This window comes from Lepidothrix coronata, unplaced genomic scaffold, assembly GCF_001604755.1.
Source record: "Lepidothrix coronata isolate B3197 unplaced genomic scaffold, Lepidothrix_coronata-1.0 Scaffold254, whole genome shotgun sequence".
Classification (NCBI taxonomy): domain Eukaryota; kingdom Metazoa; phylum Chordata; class Aves; order Passeriformes; family Pipridae; genus Lepidothrix; species Lepidothrix coronata.
Genome location: NW_016690434.1, coordinates 826023 through 841705, shown reverse-complemented (window position 1 = coordinate 841705; position 15683 = coordinate 826023).

Below are 15683 nucleotides of genomic sequence, written 5' to 3'. Positions count from 1 at the left end.
CTTCATTCCAGCTTATCTTTGATTTTGCTTTTGTATGAAACTGCTGAGCAAGGCCCAAAAAGATCTTTGTGGTTCAAGTTCCCTTTTGCAATCAGGCTCCTGATTTTGGCTTAGCTGAGCCTGGGAGGGATGGAAATGATCCTTTGAAACCTTAATGTCTCTCATCTCCCTGTAAAAGCAACAAATGCTCAGGATATGTTTTGCTGAATTCTTAATCTATCCTTCATACTGATGTAAAAGCTCCTCTCCCTGTGACCCTCCTGCAATGCAGAGCACCAAGCACACTGATGATGCTTCTTAAACATGGTGCAAAAATTATTTTCCCCGTGGGCCTGGGCCCTAAATCCCTTTGTATCCATCACCCATCATCTTTTTCTCTGCTGAAAACAGAGCTTTTCAAAAATAGAGCTTGACAAGAGGGGCAAAGAGGGCAAAGTGGTTTATATCCATATTCTGAAGCCTTGGTAAGTGTGGGAGGGAGGGAGGGAGGAAAGGCACCTCCTCATCTTCATTGCTCCCCAGGGCAGTGGACACGGCCCCAGGGCTGCCAGAGCTCCAGGAGCGTTTGGACAACACTCTGACGGCTGGGGGGGATTGTTGGGGTGTCTGTGCAGGGCCTGGAGCTGGACTGGATGGTCCTGGTGGGTCCCTTCTGTTGAGCTGTGAGATGGAAATGCTCCACCTTCTTCCAGAAATCCAGGGAAGGTTGTGTAGCTCTGCCACAAGAGCCATAACAAGGCTGGTCCCCTTATGGATTTGCTCAGGGAGAACTCCTGCTCTTTAAAGTTGTGACCTGCCCCAGTCCAGAACCAGGCACCCTTTTATTGCTGTGTTTAGGAGATTTAAAGGTGTCATCCTGTTTATCCAGGAAAACTTGTTTTTTCATATTTTCCTGAAAACTTCAGAAACCATTTCTATTTTTAAAGACCATCCTGGACTCTGTGCATTTCTCTGACATGCTTTTCATTCCTGGGTCTCCTTACAAGGGTTGTATCAAGCTGGGCAGAGAAATCATTTATTTCATTATAAACAACAGTGAACTTTGTGGCCCAGCAGGCTGGACCATGGAGATGCCCGTGGTCATGCCCTGAACCCAAGGACCACGTTCTCAGAGCTGTATTTCTGCCTCCAGATCAGTTCTAGCGAAGGCCTCAACTAATCCAGTTCTTAAGTCATGTGGGAAACTACAAATAAATAATTTAATCCAGGGAGGGAAAGTTTGAGCAAGAGCCAGTGAAAATGTTCCCATGTTTAAAGAGGTTTTAGACTTAGCAATACAATTTACACTGATGTTAAAATTTGACATCCACAAGGATCAAATGGCAGCCTTGAGCCTCAGCCCAGAGGAGAAATATCTGATAAAATTGGTAGGACTGCAGAATTCAGAGTGGGGAAAAATCCCCTAAAGTTATTTATTTTCCAGTTGTCCCATAATGAACATGCTCAATCCATTATTCCAAACAAGATATTGTGGTTTGAACAATATTTTTTAAAAAACAAATCTGAAATGTTTTTTTTGCATCCTGGAGAAAGGGTGAATGCAGCTGTCAAAGGCAGCTCCAGTTTACACCATCACCCTCCCACTGCAGTTTCCTCTTGCACCAAGAGCTGTCCCTCGTTCAAACCCTGCTTCCCTACAGAGCTGAACTCCACACCCACAGCCAGAGAGATCCCTAAAATCCATAAACTGTGCCAAGGGATCAGGGCACTTGCTCAGCCACACTGGATGTTTAGGTGGGAGGAAACCCCCTGCTGCTCTCCCAGTCCTTCTACTGACACCTCTGGGTAAGACAAAATGGCCTTTTGGGGAAAATCAAACTAAAATATAGGGAAAAATGATTCACACCAAACAGCTAGTGAAAAATAAAAAAAAAAAGAGAGAATGAGAAGTGCTCAAAGGTTCATCCCCACTTTGCAGTGGTCATGGGCCAAGGGATCTCTTTCAAATGCAGAGAAGACAAGATTCCCAGATTCCCTCCTCACTGGAGGACAGAGATAATCTGCAGTTAAAGCTCTGCCAGGCACAGGGAGATCTGTACACAGCCTGTGTGTCATCCACCCACAGCCACAATGATTCCTCACTGCCTTGGTGCAGAATTTTTCCCAGGGAGTTTGTCAGCTCCCTGCATTTTAAGCACTGGAACAGGTTCCTCAGGGAAGTGGTGGAGTCACCATCCCTGGAAGTGTTCAAAGAACATGGCACTTCGTGACATGGCACTTCGTGACATGGTTTTGTGGGCACAGGGGTGTTTGGTTAAGGGCTGGACTTGATCTTGGAGGTCTCTTCCAATCCTAATGTTTCTGTAACTCTGTGATGTCCCAGAGCCAGTGCAATCACCACCTGCTTCTCCTGAATCACAAGGCCTGAAAAGAGCTTTCTATAAAATCCAGTAATGCAACAGCTTCAGTGAGACCTTCTGGCTGCCCAGAAAGGCTGAAAGCAAAGACACTGTGCACCCAAAGCTGATGGAACGTGGTCTTGGTGCTTCCCAGGTGTGCCAGCACTGCAGGCTGATATGGCATCTTCCCAGAAGGCCTGAAAATCTTGATGCCCTGTCACTGACTGCCCATTTCTTTGGGATATGTGAGCCTCTTGCAAGCACAGAGCCCTAGCAGCAGGCAAAGGTCACCTCCAAGCTGGAGTCAGGCCAAGAAGCTCAGAATCAAAAGCTCCTGGCCAATATCACCATATCCCAAATACCTGCATGGATGTTTGGGAGGGATCACACCCTGATTCCAGGAGAAAACCCCCAACCCAGCAGTTCACATGGACAGGTGACAGCACTGGCAACATGGCTCAAAGCCACAGACTGATGGGGCAGGTTCTCAAAGCTCTTCTTTAGCATTCAGTGGGGTTTGCACAACACCCTGTTTGTGGAAACACCCGAGTTCCAAGTCTCTTACTGGCTGTGCTGCTCACCCTGAAAACTTCCAAATCTATTGAGCAGGCTGGGAAACCTTGCCTTCCTAATGGCAGGTCCCTCAGGGTTTAATACTGACACTATAATCCTCCAGGACTCAGTGAGATACCACTGACCCACTCAGGGCAGCTGGAATATGAGATTCCTTCACAGCGAACATCCTCGTCCCTGGGGGCCATTCCTCCATGAAAGACCTGGAGTAAAACACAGGATTGTTGTAGTTACTGCAAATTTAACCAAACTATAAAAAGCCAACCACACCTACTTTCACCTGGGCACCCTGCCATTCAACTAGGAACTGGAGGGCAGCTCTGGGATGGGGGTGGGAGTCTGTGAGGACACAGCAGAGGAACGGTGGCTCTGTCTCCAATGGGGAAATGGAGGGAGTTTATTGTGTTTAGTCTCACCACAGGAAGGCTAAAAGTAGACATGACTAACTCCTATAAATACCACAGGAGTAAACAAACAGTAGGAGAAAGAACTATTTAAACTCAATTACATGATGAGCAGGAATGAATATGTGAGGCTGGAATCTAAAAATTAAAAAAGTTAAAAAAATATAAAAATGAGAGGAGTAATTCCTGCAAGCAGCACAAGCAACACGAGGAGGAAACCCCATGAGAGGTGACAAACCAGCAGGTTATGGAGGAGCTGGAGAGCACAGCTGGACTCCAAGAGCCCAGAGCTCCTGTCCTATGTTCTATCCATCAGTGATATCCTGGAGTCACAGAATCCCAGACTAGTTTGGGTTGGAAGGGACCTTAAAGACCATCTCATTCCACTCCCTGCCATGGGCAGGGACACCTTCCACCATCCCAGGTTGCTCCAAGCCCCATCCAACCTGGCCTTAAACAGCTCCAGGTGTAATCCTGTCCAAGTTCAGCAGTGCCCTGTGCTGAGAATACTTGTGTGTATCCGGGTCTATTGTTAACAGTCTTTAAAGAAACTTGTTTCTACAAATGCTTCTGAAAATTACTTTAGGCCTGTTTTCTCCTTCCCCCTGGAGAGCTTGTGAGTTACCTGTTGGTTGCCTCACACCCCCCCTGCCTGCTAGAGAGCAGTTCATTCCCTGTGCAGGGAGCCTACTTAGAGAGCTCCCTTGTTCTAATAATGATCACCTATTTATAGCCTTTTATAATTTGTTTCATGACAAAGAGATTCTGCAAGATGGTCCTTGATTCTTGCAAGTTTGTAATGATTTTTTCCCTTCCTGTGTTATTGAAAGTAGCTTTTGTGCTCAGAAAAATGCCTGTAATAAAGGCTATTTCATGTGCTCAGGGTAAATGATAGGGACTTTAATAGGCTTCTGATGAAAGCTTAAAATTTCTCTTTGTTTCCCTTCAGTTCTTTTCAATCTTCTGTGTCAGATGAGCCTGGCTTAGCCTGAGACTTCCAAAAGCAGACAAGGTACAGAGAAAAATGCTCTCAGTGCTGTTCAGCCTTCCTCAGTCCTCAGCCCCAAGTCTCTGGTGGTGGCACTTTGCAAACAGCAGAAGGACAAAGTCTGGAGATGGCACTGTCTGGGCTTAATCTGCTCATATCCATAACTGTCCCTCACCAGATATGACAATTGAATTATTTCTGCTGGGCCAGCTGTTAAATACTGTTGGCACTGATACAACTGGCCTTATGAAATGCTCCCCAACCCTTCCCCCCACAGATCTCTGCACCATCACAGCCACCACTGCACTTCCCTCACCGCTGTGGACTGCAGTGCACAACTGCATCATTTCCACTCCAGAAGACCCTCACCAAGTTTTCTCCATTTTCTACAATATTTTTAACCTAAAGAAGAGTTTTTCTCTCCAAGCTTCTCCAGGTGAGGTGCTGGTGGCCTATCCTACGTGTGGTGCTGTTGTGGGAAGGTCAAAGCAGAGGAAGAATCTTTCCTTTTGCTCTCCGTGTGTCAAGGCTCAGACTTAACACAGCCCCCTGTCTGTAGGGGAAACAGGACAGAGAGAGTGGAGCCCTGAAGCCACAGTCAGATCCTGCACCCTGCCAAAGCCAGCAGGGCCTCACCAAGCCATGGGCTGCAGGATTTCATCAGTCAAGGGTCAGGTTCGCACCACTGTGGTTCTTCTCTTCTTACCTGGTCCCAGCTGGGCCTGGAGTTTCTTCACATTTGGAGCTTTCACCAACTCTCTGATGGGCTGCAGCTTTGTTAACTAGTAGAATCACAGAATGAGCTGGGAGGGACCCACAGGGACCATCCAGTCCAACTCCTGGCCCTGCACCAGACACCCCAACAATCCCACCCTGTCCCTCAGAGCTTTGTCCAAACCCTCCTGGAGCTCTGGCAGCCTTGGGGCTGTGCCCACTGCCCTGGGGAGCCTGGTCAGTGCCAACCACCCTCTGGGGGAAGAAGCTTTTCCTGAGATCCAACCTAAGCCTCCCCCGGGACAGTTCCAGCCATTCCCTGGGTCCTGTCACTGCTCACAGAGAGCAGAGATGGTGCTGTCCCTCGTTGAGGAAGCGGCAGACCCTGGTGAGGTCTGTCCTCAGTCTTCTCTTCTCCAGCTGAACAAACCCAGTGACCTCAGCCACTCCTCAAGAAACCTTCACCATCTTCGTGCTCCTCCTTGAACCCTTCCTAATGGCTTTAGATCTTGTACTGTGGTGCCCCAAACTGCCCCCAGGACTCGTGTTGCCCCTGCCTGGGCAGTCCATGGCCCTGCACCACCTCTGCCTTTCCCCTTTCCTCATTTCCCAGCCTTTGCCTTTCTCCCCTTTACTTGGACCCCCCATTTCTGACACTCCCAGTTGCTGGCGCTCCATCTCCACACGCACTTCCAGGTGCCAGCTGGGACGTCCCCGGGCATCCCAGCAGCCAGAAGCCCTTGCCAGCCATGGGAGGTGCACCGGCCATTGCCACACTGTCGGTGGGATGTGCCTGGGACCACCAGGAGGCATTAGTCCTCCACCAGTCCTCCACCAAGGGCAGGTGGGTGGTGGGAAAGCCTTGCCCGGCTGCTCAGCCCCAGAATCCTCGTCCCAGTTTGGCTCCAGGGCCCGGCAATGCCTTTCATGTCAACCACAGCTCCAGGAGGGACAGAGCCTCAGCACCAGCGTCAAACTCGGTGTCTGGGAAGCCTGGCGGGGTGATCTGGCCTCGCCTGCGTTAGATCAGCCTTTGGGTTCTCTTTTACCATGAGAGGGCAGCACCTGTGCCTGCTGGAAGAGCTCCTGCCTATGGAGCTTCCAGCAAAGACACACCAGCCTCCCTGGAAAACATTCGGCAAACCTACAGGGGGTTCTTTTGCTTCCAGTCCAAGAGTTAGGCAGATGATGGGTCCAAACTAAACCCTTCACACAGCTTTCCCTCACAGTTGGGCTGTGTGCTTCTTCCTGTGCCTAGTTGCACAAAAGGATGTGGAATTGCCAGGGAATTCTTCCTGTTCCGCTCAGGACAGAGGTGAATTGGGTTTTGTTTTGTTTTCTCAGCTGTCACAACCAAAGTGTTTCAGGAATTCGTGGGGACCGGGGAGGGACTACAAGTCTCAGGCTCCAGTGGGGCCTTTGGTTTCCTCCACACCCCAGCTGTGACTCCCCCGTTCATCCCCAATAACAAACCTGGGCAATCAGGATGCTCAGAGAGCTTGGTGTTGGCTTCCTTGCTCAGGGGAGCCTGAAGTTTCCTTTCTCAGGAAGGCAGAGCTACTGAAGGTGTGTGTCTGCTTTTATTTTACCTTGTTTCTCTCCTTCCCCCTGTCCAGCAGTGGGAGCAGCAGGATCCAGTTTGCAGGGACACAGCACACTCTGTAGTGCAGGGAAGGCTCAAACAGCCCTGAGCACAAGCAAGCATTTGGAAAGCAAAGAGCCATTTCAGCAGACACTGTGCATCACATGGATGCCCATCTGAGGGCTTCCAGGGGGTAGCACATTCCCTTTGTGGAGAAAAACACGTTCTAGAGTGACTCTCTTTGTGTTGGTAGAGGTAATTTTCCTGGAAACCATTCAGGAACTTCCTGATTCAAACACAATTGGCTGTGGCCCTGCAGCTGCATTGATGCCGCTGGAAAGCAGCATAATTACATTGCTACTGACATCAGCTCAGGCCCCATCCCCTGTCCTTCTCAAGGCTGAGACCAGACGTTCAGCCTATACCAACAGCTTGTGAATGTGAGGCATTGAGAAGTCAAAGGATTAGTCTCAAGGAGTTCATTTTCTGCCATGAAATTCATAGACTGAGCATAAACAAAAGAGGGTGAATATCCCCAAAGAGCACAGAATGAACCTTTTCAGTTGGTTTCATTGGCAGTGCATTTTTTTTTCACAATAACTGGTTGTCTCAGTTGATTTTGGAAGGAGCAGGCAGAACTGAAATAAAGCTATTGGGCTTCTCTGAGTGGGAACTGAAATGTTAGATACTCTGCTGACTTGTGCTGGCCTCATAGTCAAATGTGATATTCCCCTTGGCTTTCCAAAGTGTTAATGAAGTCCAGAGACGACCTCAACTCTTGTTTTACATTTCATGGAACATTAATGGCAAATCCAGCCCCTGGCCCAGCACAGCAGATGTCTCAAATGCAGCCCAAATGCGACCTTGGCTCCTTTTCAAGCCCTTTCAGAGCCTCAGGGCAGAGCCTCAGCTGGGTCCCACAGCACAACCTGAGACCCTGCAGCCATTGCCCTCCACTAGAGATCTGCTCTGAGTGCAGATATTGTATATTCGGCACCCCAAGGGAAATTTTATCCTCATTATAGCCCTGAGTCCAGTCCTGGACCTAGTCCAGACCCTGGAGGTTGCCCAGAATCTCTTCTGCACTGGAACCATTCCTGATCCAAGTCATACCTTTTTCTGTGCCCCACAGGCCCATCTGTGCCCCACACAATTGGATTGGATGTTGCACCTCTAAGTCTGTAGCTGAGTGGGAAGATGTTCCCATGGGACTCAGGCACATTCCTCCTGTCTTGCTGGATGCTCCCTTTTGCCTTTTCACAGGCTTTGGGACAAGGTTGTACCTTTCTTCAAGGTGAGAGGAGTGAGCACTGAAATTATATATTCTGAGAGCAACCCCTGGTTTATGTCCTTTCCTTCTGATCCCACTAATTTAAGCTCCACTCTGTACTACAGCTTCTATTTTCTCCTGTACCATCACCCTCCTCTGGGGCTCCCAACCATTTATTTTCATCAGAGTTTCAGAAATAGAGAATTAATCAAGCACTGGGGTAGTGACTCATACTGGAAATTGCTACTTTTACACATTCCCCATCTGGAGTACAAACAAGATCTCCTTGAGATTCACGGGGGAAGGTGTTGGTGGCAAATACAAAGAGGATGAGCGTTTACCATGTTAAACTTCAGGCAGAAATATTCATCTAATTGTCTGGAAATCAAAGGCAGGGGCATAGTTTTGGGTGCTCAAAACTATATCATTTTTTGGGGGGAGACCTAAACTATATGTTTAGTCCAAGAAAGTGGTTATTCCTCCCCTGGATGGGTGTGGGTCACGTCAGACACAGAAGAGGGTTTGGCAGTAAAGACCCTGAACTTGGGGAAGGCAGGGCAGTGAGTGACCCAGGTAGGACCCAAGGACAGATGTTGGCAGGATGCAGCTTGGGAGACCCCAGAAAGGAGCACTATGAGCACAGTTCTGACTCCCTGAGAGCTGTGCTTTGGGTGGGAATTGGGGCCACACCAAGATTTGGGTTCACAGAAGCATTTAGGAGTTGAGGTGCTGACTCAGAGTTTTCTAAAATGCCTGAGGTTGGAAAATCATACAGGGGTCATTGGGAAAAGTTTATGTCCTAGACCCCACCCCATGTGGGTGAATCTGCACCAAACAGCAAGTCCAGCTTTGGGGTTGACTCAGCTTGAGCATCAAATGGAGAAGGGAAAAGATTTATGAGCAATACATAAAAAACCAGCTGTCAAAGAACTCTGCAGTGCCCTTGGGGTTTTTCTCTTCGTTTTCTTGGTATGTGACTCCTCAGCACAGTGTCCTGACAAACCAGTTCAGCTGGAAAGGTCTTCCTTTCTCTGCACACCACAGAGAGCTCAGGTATTTGGGATTTCATTCACTCACCTTCAGTCACCTCTTTCACCACATTCCCAGATCTCAGCTAATGCTGAGCTAAAAGTGCCCAGGGCTTCCAGGATGGAAGGAGTGGGCTGTGCACCTGCCACTTCCCCATAAGCAGCCTGTGCAATACTGGAATACTGGGAGCAAAGAACATCCCAGGGGAGAGGCAGACACAGCAGGACTGTGTTTCACAACACAGGATGAGCCCAGTGTAACTCAGCTATGTGGAGTGAGAAAACCGAAGGCAAAAATGTTTCAATGAACAAATCCACAGCTGCCCTGGTGTGAATATCTGTGTGTGGCAGGAGGTCTGGGGGAGCTGAAAGTACTTTAGGCAGCCACCCAAACACAGAACATGCAGCACAAGTGACCCCACTGAGGTCAACCCTCAGAGAATAATCCATTCAGCCTTTCCCAGCCAGAAATCCTTGAATCCTGTAAGGGCAGCAATGGGATGCCCCAAGAAGCTCAGTTGTCTTCAGATAAAGAGCCAGGTGCCCAATGTGTAGGTGGCTCTGAGAGGCATCCATGTGAAAATCCTGCCTCAGGCTGCGCAGAGGGCAGTGGGAGCCCAGCGGAGCAGGGAAAAACAGCCCCGGATCTTTCCAAAACAATCCTGGGCATTGCCAGCCCTGTCCCTGAGCACAGGGAGTGAAACAATGAGAAATCCTGGAAGTTCGTGGCCACAGAGAGCAGCTCAGGAACCTCATTAGAGAAGTGTGAGGGGAGTGAAGAAGGGCTGCAGCAGAACCAGGAGCAGGATACAGGGCCCAGGGGCAGTGGGAAAGCCAGCGTGGGCTGTGGGTGATCCGGCTAAGGAAGTCCCATTTCCTGGAATTACAGCCTGACAGCCCCTGGGGGAGTTCCCTCAGCTATTCAGGTTGTTGCAGCACCTGCCCCTTTCCCCACATTGTGCTGGGCAGCGGATGGAGGGTGTCACAGGCCAAGAATTCCACATCCAACAAGAAAATGCCATTGGACTTCAGTCCTTTCCCAAACTGCTGTGCAGTTGCAAAGGCAGAATGTGTCGAAAAGAATTTACCAGGTGTATCCTGCAGGCCTAGAGAAGTGCCAGAGCCAGGAAGGGGTGGCAAGACCTGGTCACATGGAATGATGAAGCGCCATTGAGGGAGCTCAGCAGGACCAGGGCTCAGGTGTCAGCTGAGGAGGCTTGGCCAGGAAAGGTCTGTGGAAGATTGTTGTGATTCTTGAAGCTGGCTCGGAGCCTGCCAGAGATCCTTCCCAAACTTGGTCATTGAGTGGTGCTGTGAGTCACTGGAGCAGAGGCACCAGCAGTGAGGCCCTACAGTGCTGTGTTTGCAGGACAGGAACTGTGTTGCAGCAGCATCCAAATGTTGTGGACATACCCCAGGATTTGAGAGTACAAACAGAACTGAGCTATTACTAAATCTGCCTGAAACCACCCACATACTCCATTTCATTTTCTCTTTCATTTAGAAACCTGTCCCTAAATACATGTTTTCTCTGCCCCAGAGTGGTGGGAGTCACTTCCACAATCCAACCTCCTCTGAACTCAAGAGCCTCTAGAGATGCTCATGGGATCCAGTAGCATCTTCAGAAGCTCCTGCTCTTGGAGTTTGGCTAAAACTACTCCTGTCCCCTCCATCTCTGCTTTTTTGGTCCTGTTCCTTCCCCTATCCCCCCCTGCAGCCCAGTGAGCAGCTGCCCTGGAGAGCTGCAGAAGGCACAGCTTTCCACCAGCATCACTCTGAGCGATGGGAGCAGCGGGTGCCCAGCTCCGATTGCAGCAGCAAATCCTTCCCCACCAGGGCTGTCAGCACCACCAGCACATTGTGCAGCAGGTGCTGGGGTGGCCTGAACGTGCCCAACAATGAAATGTGCCCAACAGCTGCAGCCAGGTCACAGGGAGGACACCTCGAGGCTCTGGGAGATCTCAAAACACGGATCAGTGACAAACAAGATTAGTGTCACTTGACATCTCAGCTGGTGTTTTGGGTACCCATAAAATCTGCTTTGTTCCCTGCACTTGGGGCCCAGCCCTGCCCCTCACTGCAGTGCTGAGCTCCCTGATCCCTCTATCCCAGCACATGGATCAGCCTCTCTCCAGGAAGGAGGGGAGGTGGAACAACGTGTTCCATCCACCTGCACCTCAGCCTCCCTTGTAAGACCTCATGTCCTGGCCATGCCTGGGCACAAACAGCTGCTCCAGGACTGTGCTTCCACCTCCCTGGAAAGCCTCAGTGTGTGTGTGATCCCTCTTGATGTCACTGGGAGGGAATTTCTCCTGTGACTTCACTGGCTTTGGTTTTGCAGGAGAACATCTCCGTGCTGCAGGACTGTGACAGGGCACAAAGGGTGAGAAGTGTCTCTCAGTGGGAGCTGAGGATGGAGACAGGAGGAGGAAGAAGCTGTGGAATACAGCTATGCAAATCTTGGCCCTGAATAGTCCCTTCCCTCCCATCCAGGCACCAGCTGGAAGGTTTTGATGGTGTGGAATGTGAACGTGATGAAGTGCACTGTGATGGCACTGCTGACACTGGGGTGGCACATGTCCCCAGGCACACCCAGCACAAGGGTTCCTGGGCAGCCCAGAACCAGAAGGAGCCCAGATCACAGTGCTCCAAGTGTGGCCTCTCCAGTGCTGAATCACCTGGAGAATCACCTGCCCTCACCTCCTGGCAATACTTTGCCTCGTGCAGCCCAGGGTTCCATGAGACTCCTCAGTGGCAGGGGCACACTGCCAGCTCTTGTTCAGCTGTGAGTTCAGCAGGAGGACCCTCAGGTCCTGTTCTGCAAATCCTATTCAACTGGAAAAGAGGAGTAACAGGGAGAGAGAGATTGGCCAAGTCCACAGCTCCCTTTGTGGGAGTGCAGGAAAGTAATAAATGGGATTTTGGTGCTTCTTTGGGCAGCAGAGTCAAGGACGAGCTGGGTGGTTTTGTCCAGAGCTGCTGCAAGTGCAGCTTTAGAATCATAGAAACCTAGAATGGTTTGAGCTGGAAGAGACCTTAGAGATCATCTCATTCCAACCCCAGCCACCTTCCACTAGCCTGGCTTGCTCCAAGTCCCGTCAAACCTGGCCTTGGACACTTCCAGGGATGGGGCAGCCACAGCTTCTCTGGGCAACCTGGGCCTCCCCACCCTCACAGGGAGGAATTCCTTCCCAATATCCCATCTATCCCTGCCCTCTGGCAGTGGGAAGCCATTCCCCCTTGTCCTGTCCCTCCATCCCTTGTCCAGTGTCCCTCTCCAGCTCTCTTGGAGCCACTTCAGGTCCCAGAAGGTGCTTTATGGTCTCCTCAGAGCCTTTTCTTCTCCAGGTTGAACACCCCCAACTCTCTCAGCCTTTCCTCATAGCAGAGCTGCTCAATCCCTCTAATCATCTTCATGTCCTTCTCTGGACTTGCTCTGACAGGTCCATGTCCTTCCTGTGCTGGGGATCCCAGAGCTGGACACAGCACTCCAGGTCCTGCAGGGGAAGGGGAGAGCTTTGAGCAATTCCAGGAGAGAGAAGAAAGCACAAAAAGACCAAATGGACTTAGACCAGTTTTTTCCTATTTAGATTCATTTTTTACAGAAGTACCAGAAGTCCTGGAAGCTGGAAAACTTCAACATGCAAAAGCTGTTGCCAAGGCTTATGTTTTCATGCAATGTTTGAACTTTCGCTCCAGACGTCACAAAATTACATAAGATTCCTCATTTTTCCTAAATAAAAATATGCTCTTAATGGAGAAAGAGCCTTTCACAGAAAATATGATATGAACAGCAGCCTGAAAACACAGAATTGGGAAGGCAGAGAAAAACCCAGGATCTACTCTCTGAAGAGTAGATCCCTTATTAAAGCCAAATTTGTGTTCTGGGTGGATGGATCATGGTTTTCAATCATATCATGGTTGGCACAGTGGATACTGCACCCTTAGTAGCTGCACACTTTAATTTTAAAGTTCAGTCTTCCTAACAAAGATTTTTACTCAGTTTCTTCTCTTTTTCTTCCCAGCAGATACTTTATATATTTAAAAACCCCAGTTTGAGGATATGCTGATTCTCCCTCCTCTTCACTTGTGGGGCAGAACTCCCTCATGTCCTCAGGGAGGCAACACCAGCCCTGTGAACCTACACACCGAGCAAGACACTGTGTCCCTCAATTCCCAGCCCTCCCTCAGGGCTCGCTCCTGCTCTCCCAAGCTCTCCTTCAGGTTCTAAAACCCTCGAGTTCCGCTCTGCTCTGCCCTGGGGGGGCCTCCCCTGCAATATTGGGGCAGTCTGGGGAGACACAATGGAAGGAAGAGCTGAAGCCATTAGAGAGTGTCCAAAGGAGGCAACGAGGACGGTGAAGGGCCTTGATTTGAAGCCGGGGGAGGACACTGAGGGCACTTGGGGTGTTCAGCTGGAGAAGAGGAGACTGAGGGGAGAGCTCATGGCAGTTCCAGCTTCCTGGGGAGGGGCAGAGGAGGGGCAGGCCCTGAGCTCTGCTCTGGGGGGACCAGGGACAGCACCCAGGGAATGGCCTGGAGTTGTGTCAGGGCAGGGTCAGGTTGGATCTCAGGAAAAGGTTCTTCCCCCAGAGCGGGGTTGGGCACTGACCAGGCTCCCCAGGGCAGTGGGCACAGCCCCAAGGCTGCCAGAGCTCCAGGAGAGTTTGGATGATCCTCTGGGGCACAGGGTGTGACCCTTGGGGATGGGCCTGTGCAGGGCTGAGGGTTGGACTCGCTGATCCCTGTGGGTCCCTTCCAAAACTCAGCATATTTTGGGATTCTGGGATCTCCTTTGTAGCACCTGTTTTTTCCTGGGGGCAGCCCAGCCTTTCCTCACCTGCAGCATTGTGTGAACATGGTCCCTCCCCAGCTCTGCCTGCAGAAATATTTGGGAGAGGAGACAGGACAGCAGGGAATGGCAGAGTTGCTCAGGGTGATGGAAGACCCCCGTCCCCCTCACCCCATCCTGCCCAGGCTGCCAAAAGCTCCAACTCTGCTTGAGAGATGTGGCAAACTGCCCTGGAAGTGTCCAAAGCCAGGTTGGATAAGGCTTGGAGCAACCTGGTCTGGTGGAAAGTGTCCCTGCCCCTGGCAGGGGGTGGAATGATCTTTAAGGTCCCTTCCAACCCAAACCAGGCTGTGATATTTTGATTCTATGATCACTAAATGCACTATGCACTAAATAGAACCCCATAGTGCCTGGGGAGGACTATTCTACATCCTCCCTTCTTCTGAGAAATTAGAGCAAGCCAAATAAATTATACCTGCAGCTAAAAAAAATTATTTAAACTAAGTGTAGAATGGCATCTTTTTTTCCTCTCAAAAAAATCAGGTCACCAGCAAATGACAGTTCCATTTTTTCCCTTTGTTGTCTTTCACATCCCAAGCAGCTCTGATGGGAGGGGGGAGAGCAGGAGGACCCACCAGCCACTAACCCAGCCCAGCTCCCGGGCCTTCACTGCAAACATCCACATCCCCAGGTTGTGGGGGTTGGCAGGAGAGGGGGAAAAGGGTGTTTGGTCTGTCAAACCATGGCATGGGGCACATTAATGCAGTGGAAAGGCCACAAGTGCGGCCCCAGTGAAGTGCTGAGGTTGGTGATCTCTGTGATATTTGTATCTTGTGGTCAGATTGTAGTTCAGTAAACTGAGAGTCAGGGAGGCTTTGAAGGATGGTTATAATTTATGTCCTTTAAAACTGACAGAAAATCAACACAAAAAATGGCATTTCACTGCTCCTGCCTGGGCTGTCCCCCAGCTCTGCCATCCATGGTGGTGGGTTCTCATCCCACTGAGAGCCCCTCTTGCCCCTGGGTGAGCCAGGGGACGGAGGGGACACGTGTGAGGGACCCTTCCTGGCAAAGGCAGAAGCTCTGCTGGTGGATTTGGGCAGGTCCCTCTGCAGAGCTCAGCCAAGACCCACCATTAACCATAACAGGGGCTCTGAACACTCAAACAGCCACAGCTGCAGGAGCCATAAAAAGCTCCAAATCCAGATTCCTTTTGTCTACCAAAGATAATTTCTGCCTCCAGCTCCAGCACTGGCCTCCTCCACATGCCTCCAGGAGAGCTCACATCCACCTCCCTTTGCTGACACAGGAGGGCACGTTTCAGACCCCAAAGCCAAAGCCTCAAAGCCCTCCACATCTTTTCCTCGTCCTTCAGCAAACATCCAACAGGAAAAAACCTCTCACCTTTGCTATTTTCCCTTTTTTTAGTGAACTGTAGAGCAGGATGAGGGTTTACAGTTGGAGTTAATCTGGGTTAGGAAAAAGATGAGTTTAGTACTCAGTTTTAATTAGAAATGGGTTACTTTTAAGGTTAAAATGCACAATTAAGTTTTTCTTTGTGTCCACAGTTTTAGATAAGTTTTAGGGTTATATCTGTGGGGATGATTAAACTCAAAGGCTTAGATTTCAAGTTTCAAGAGATAATTGCCTTTGGGCTGGAACTGAATTTGAAATAATTTGAAGGATTAAGCTGGTATTAAGGTTAGATATGATTAACCACTGCATTGTAGTAGATTACTGTTAAATATAATCTCAGGCTGATTTAGGAGTCAAGTTTGAATCTAATTATAATTAGAACTATTATTGGGCATAAACACTGTGATTCCTGATCAGGGGAGACATGAGAGTATGCACCAGGATCTTGTACTCTCTGCAGCCACATTTCCAGTTGGTGCCCCTGTTTTGGTTCCTACTATGAGGGTGGGAGATCTCAGCCCCTCTGCCAGCTCTTGCCATTTGGTTTGTGGCACAGGATCATCCAAATCCACATGTT